Source organism: Pangasianodon hypophthalmus, chromosome 15 (genome assembly GCF_027358585.1).
Source record: "Pangasianodon hypophthalmus isolate fPanHyp1 chromosome 15, fPanHyp1.pri, whole genome shotgun sequence".
NCBI lineage: Eukaryota > Metazoa > Chordata > Actinopteri > Siluriformes > Pangasiidae > Pangasianodon > Pangasianodon hypophthalmus.
In genome coordinates this window covers 13,691,146-13,697,500 of record NC_069724.1, presented here as the reverse complement: position 1 = coordinate 13,697,500, position 6,355 = coordinate 13,691,146, and the positions used below count along the sequence as shown (strand labels likewise).

General features: G+C 42.3%; 1 protein-coding gene across 3 annotated transcripts in view; it reads left to right on the top strand.

Annotated features, from left to right (window-relative positions):
* The window catches only part of ebf1b (EBF transcription factor 1b), a 108,511-nt gene that overhangs the window by 6,175 nt on the left and 95,981 nt on the right, over positions 1–6,355 (top strand). The gene's annotated exons all lie outside the window — the stretch shown is intronic.

Here is a 6,355-nt window from a genome sequence, read left to right as displayed (position 1 = left end):
CTGTTTATCATAAGAAATTATCACACAGTGTTACAAACTCACAAACTGCACAGCAGACTGCAGTCCTGAATAGCATGCTATAGCTTTCATACAGACACGCTGGAGGGCTGTGTGACAAACCTCATAATGCAGCTGGACAATGTTAGGACACTGCTGGGACCCGGGACACTGTTAGGACACTGTTAGGACACTGTCAAGATGCTGTTAAGATGCTGGACGCTGTTAGGACACTGTTAGGACACTGGACACTGTTAGGACACTGTAAGGACACTGTTAAGATGCTGTTAAGATGCTGGACGCTGTTAGGACACTGTTAGGACACTGGACACTGTTAGGACACTGTAAGGACACTGTTAAGATGCTGTTAAGATGCTGGACGCTGTTAGGACACTGTTAGGACACTGGACACTGTTAGGACACTGTAAGGACACTGTTAAGATGCTGTTAAGATGCTGGACGCTGTTAGGACACTGTTAGGACACTGGACACTGTTAGGACACTGTAAGGACACTGTTAAGATGCTGTTAAGATGCTGGACACTGTTAGGACACTGTTAGGACACTGGACGCTGTTAGGACACTGTTATAGGAAACTGTTAGGACACTGTTATAGGACACGGTTAGGACACTGGACACTGTTATAGGACGCTGTTAGGACGCTGTTATAGGACGCTATTAGGACACTGTTATAAGACGCTGTTAGGACGCTGTTAGGACGCTGTTAGGACACTGTTATAGGACGCTGTTAGGACACTGTTATAAGACACTCTTAGGACACTGTTAGGACACTGGACACTGTTATAGGATGCTGTTAGGATGCTGTTATAGGACGCTGTTAGGACACTGGACGCTGTTAGGACACTGTTAGGACACTGGACGCTGTTAGGACACTGGACGCTGTTAGGACACTGTTAGGACACTCTTGCAGGACGCTGGCGGAAGGGCCATGCTTTCTGATATGAAGATATGATGAAGATAGCATGGGCTGTCGTTGTCCCTGTAGTCTATTTTATGAGATGATAAAGTTTGTTTATTTGTCTGATTGTTTGTTTATTTGTTTTGTCGACGAGAAGTACACGAAGTCCTTCACGAAGTCCCAGCTACAGTTTATATTATATATACAGAATATCTCGTTTTCCCAGGAAAGAGGCTGATCCTGGGTCAGTCTTACTGCAGCTAAAGGCACGTGCAGGTTTATTAGACTGTGCAGTAATGATAAAAGCGAGCTGTGAGATTTACTCCAGCTCTGCAGTGCGCTCACTGATGATGTCCGGGGTTATCTGTGCTGGTTTATATCCCCTCAACTGTTCAGTAAAGTCTTACTGTACTGTCTGACTGACACACACTATCCACTGAACTGAAGTGTGTTTTAAATACATTTAAATCGATGCAGAACCAGCAAGATGCTGCAGCACTGACAAATACTACAGCATTAATATTACTGTGCTTGCTAATATTATTAATATGAATTAATATCGATCTTATTATTAATAGTAATATTTGTATGAATAGAATTAATAATTGCTAACCAATAATTCCAAACCTGCTTTTTTTTTTTTTTGTTTGTTTTTTGAAATCCTGATTAGAAGGGTTAACTGGGTTTTACAGGACACACTCATGTCAAGACGTCAGGAAGACAGAAGTTTAAAAATGTTGAAAATGATTGGAAACAAATGAGCAACGGAGCAAAGCAGACGATGGTGTTTTCTGAATTTTTTCTACATTGCAGTTAGTTTGGTGTTGAAAACGAGGTGATTTGCTCGTAAGGCTCAGTGAGCTCTGCTGCAGACCACACAAGTGCCGGCGCGCGCGCGCTAACAGCCTGTCGCTGAATTCACGCGCCCGACTCGCTCTTTTAACCTGAGATCCTCCTAACCGTTCGCCTGTCCCGCGGGTAATCCTGCGCATGCATCAGATTATTAAAAAGAAAAAAAATGCATGCTAATCGAGCAGTTTTACAACATCTCTGCACATCACTGACTGCTTCTTGTGCGTATCAACAAATCGTCCGCTAACAGGCTCATATTGTTTTTTATGATATTGGTCAAAATATTTGGTTTTATTTTTTCTTTTTGTCAAGAACACAACATCCGGGTGTACGAGCTGCAGATTTAGGTGCTTCACTGGCACATGCTTGGCTTCACCAGTCATTCATTATAGCAAGAATTTGTACAGTGGCCATGGAGTGGGAGTCAAGATGGGCTGTGCTGCAGTCTCTCAGTGCTTAGCAGGTCACTAACATATCTGCAGGCACTGCTTCCTCTCTCTCTCTCTACCTTTCTCTCACTCTCTCACTCTCTCTCTCTGTCTGTCTCTCTCTCTCACTCTCTCACTCTCTCTCTCTCTGTCTGTCTCTCTCTCTCGCTCGCTCTCTGTCTGTCTCTGTCTGTTTGTCTCTCTCCCCTTTCTCTCTCTCTCTCACTCACTCTCTCTGTCTGTCTCTCTCTCGCTTGCTCTCTGTCTGTCTCTGTCTGTTTGTCTCTCTCCCCTTTCTCTCTCTCTCTCTTCCTGCGTCTCTCTCTCTCTCTCTTTCTCTCTCTGTCTGTCTCTCTCTGTTCCTCTCTCTCCCCTTTCTCTCTCTCTCTCACTCACTCTCTCTGTCTGTCTCTCTTTCTCGTTGGCTCTCTGTCTGTCTCTCTCTGTCTGTTCGTCTTTCTCCCCTTTCTCTCTCTCTCTCTTCCTGCGTCTCTCTCTCTCTCTCTTCCTCCCATTCTCCCTCTCTCTCTCTCTCTCTCTCTCTCTCTCACACTCTCTGTCTGTTTCTCTCTGTCTGTCTCTCTCCCCTTTCTCCCTCTGTCTCTCTCTCTCTCTCTCTCTCTCTCTCTCTCTGTTTGTCTCTCTCCCTTTTCTCTCTCTCTCTCTCTCTCTCTCTCTCTCTGTTTGTCTCTCTCCCTTTTCTCTCTCTCTCTCTCTCTCTCTCTCTCTCTCTGTGCCTGTCTGTCTCCCCCTCCCTTTTCCTCTCCCTCTCTCTCTCTCTCTCTCTCTCTCTCTCTCTCTCCGATATCATAGTACATTAAAAGCTCGTTGTGGGAAGAAGAGCCCGTGTGCTGGGAAGAGCTGCTGTTTCCTAACTCACTGCTTTGCCACACTTCGTGGGAGGACTGGCACTTTTGTGCGCCTTGTCGCTTCTGTTCTCTCAGTTTATCAGTATGAAGTTAAAGAAAAAAAATAAAAATAATCACCCTGTTGCCTTAGTTTCTCCCTCACAAAGTCTTTGTAGATTTCTTTCAGACCTCAGACTATATTTAGCGCTAGTCTTCATTAGTTCCCATCCCCGACCTGATGGAGTAGGTGTAATGGAAGTCAGGTGTAATAAGCTTGTTATTTGCATTGTCTAGAAAGAAGGACAGGTTCGGGAAGGAAACAGCTCTTCACATGACACTGAATTTCAACTTGTATTCTTGCGTACATGTTTCTCTTTCATTTAACGAAGCGTAAAAGGAGTCAACAGGTATCACGTTTTGCTTTGTCTAACACGAACATGCCACCCACTGTTACAGTTCCAGGTATCAGGTTTTTCAATTATAGCACAGTTACTCCAAGCCCCCACACAACCTCCCCCATCCCCCTTTCCCCGGCAGACAGACTGATCATGAACGTGGCTACATGTATAGGTGTATAATGTTATTGGACCCCTCCCTGGCTCTGATCCAGCTGATTTGACCAGAGTTGATGAGATCTTAAGGAGTTCTGAAGAGTGGTCATGTACTATTAGTCATTATTGTGTGAACATGGAGTCATTTTTTGTGTTGCCTACTCAAAACTGACACACAGATTTGAGGTTGTATACATATATAGTGTCAGTGATCTAATGTTTAAAAATCCAGATGTTTCTTACATTGCTGGCATGACCACAAAAGTAGCATGCTGTTTATATTAACATCACCAAGAGAATGAATTTTACAGCAGCATCTATGGGATCAATGTTCAGCAGAGTTAATTATGGATATTTTGCCTTACAGTTATACATTTGTGGTAATATTCAGTATAAATCTGTAAATACGGTAACTGTAAATACATACAGAGTCTGGCATGGACTGCAGCAGTTGCTGGGAGAAAAAAGCAGCAAATAATAATTGATTCTAATGAAGTTTTCTTGGAAGTTAAGAGGTTTTTCAGGTCTAATGTTTTATAAAAAAAAATCTGTGATTTTTGTAATAGTCATCCATTTACAAGTCATGTAAATAACAGTAGATTTATGAGTACAGCAGAACCAGGTATAATATCAGCTACGTCAGATTTGGTATAGAACCTGAAGGAAGATCGAGGATGGAGAAAAGAGAAGTGTATGACTGGTGACTCCACACTGAGACCTGTTCCATCCCTGCATTATTATTTCTCCCTGTCTTCATCCAGCTATCTGCTTCCTTTATAAACTTTTTTCCTCCAACTTTCAGCAACTTGTTTCCCACGTTCTCTACCTATCCTCAATATTTCTCTATCCCTTATATCACTACATCCTTATATCACTTTCTCCTACACCTTGTGTTATTTGTTATGACATCCCTTTTTTAACCTTTACTACTGCTTACATAAGTTTTTATACTCTGTCTGGAACTTGTCCTCTAGCTGTTCCTCTTCTATCCTCTATCACCCTCCTATGGATCATTTGTCATTTTCTGGTTTAAGAAGCTGAATGTCTGTGCACTGAATGTGTGTGTCTGTGATGTGGGGTGTGGTGGAATATCTGTGTTTTTGTGTGTGTGTGTGTGTGTGTGTGTGTTTGGGAACAAAGAAGGAAATTGCGGCACCTCTTTAAAGTCGCACAGCAGCCTGGAAAAAAGGACGTGGTGTTGGCACGCTAACAGATGATACTAACCTTGTAGGAAACATGTTTCCACGTATTTATAGGGTTTTGTTTATATCGAAGTTGTCGAAGGATCCGGAGAAGGAAAGTGCAGTTGGCAAGATGACACGTATTATAAATGTTACTCATGCTTGTTTCTCAATGCGTCTTCTGAATATTTTGACAGACAGACATAAGTACAGTAGAACTTATCTCTCTAAAAGCTTTGATTTATTAGATATCTTTGAGATAAAAGAGGCCAAGTCAAGTATATCAAAGTCCTGACATGACTGACCTAATTACATTGACTTATAACAACTCAACACCACCAGATAATAATTTACCCCTTGTTGAGAATATTTCTATTTGTAAGTTGCTAAAGAGAGAAACAGGTCAGGATTGGCTTGTCCTAATTTGTGTAGCCCGTATGGCTAATTCATCTCTCATCCTGAGTTATTATGGCGTGGTATAATTAATTGCATAACGTGTTTGTCCTGCTACTGCAACTGCTATTAAGACTAGTAAGATTTCAAATATAAGTATACTGTATATGATTAGAACTTATGTATTCCTTTCTGGTGTGGAAATTGTGTCATGAGATTAAGAAAAGAAATAAGGTTGACCCCCTTAAAGAACCTGTGATAAGATGGATTAATGTGATCTACAAGCGTGGAGCAGCAGGTAGACAGTGATGCATTCTGTGCACTTTTAAAAGCCCTTGGCCCTTTTCTCTCAAAGTGAAAGAAAAGCAACTGAATTGACTAGATTGTATGAGCTTGCCAGCTACAGCATTGGCTGCCGTGATATCACTTTCCGTGTCATTGTGTGGTGTAAAGTACACCTAAACATCAAACAATGTATCAATTGTCTACCATTGTAAGCCAACATCTCAATTGACAAGTAGGATGATCCTCGCATCCAGTAACCCTGTTTAAAATAGACTTAAACACTCTGGCGCTAGTGCTTCTGTTATTTACCGTTTCAGTTAACCCCTTAAATTCCCAGCTAATGTTCCAGCCATTACTAAAGCATATTATTCGGTAACTTCTTTAATTATTCAGCATTTATTATGCAATGATTAACAGTTAAATTAATAGAAAAGGTGCATGTTATAAGATATAAGTTATATGAATGTAAAACGTCTGAGCCTGCAGATGAGTCCTGGGTACTTAAGCATTTAAGCAATGTGTGAAGATTGGCATCTAGAATATCAGCGACATTATATGGAGGTTATAGACTTTACAGAAACAGGACAGATTTGTGACCAGTCTGCAAGCATCTAAACGAGATCCATGAGTCCTAGCAAGGTGAAGTCTTTGGCATTGTCAAGCGAGGGATTGGTTGGAATGGCGCGCCACCTCCGATATTCAGCTTCCCCAGCCTGGCATGGACATGTATTTTGTACTGGGGAGGGGTGAGAGCAAAGCCGTTAAGATTCGGGAGAAAATTGAGGAGGTGCCTTGCCAGATGGTGCCTCCATGCTCCAGTCTGGCATCCCAACTGCTTGCCCCCATGCCCACCTCATGCCTGCCTCCACGCCTCTCCCTCCAACCCATACTCACCACACCCC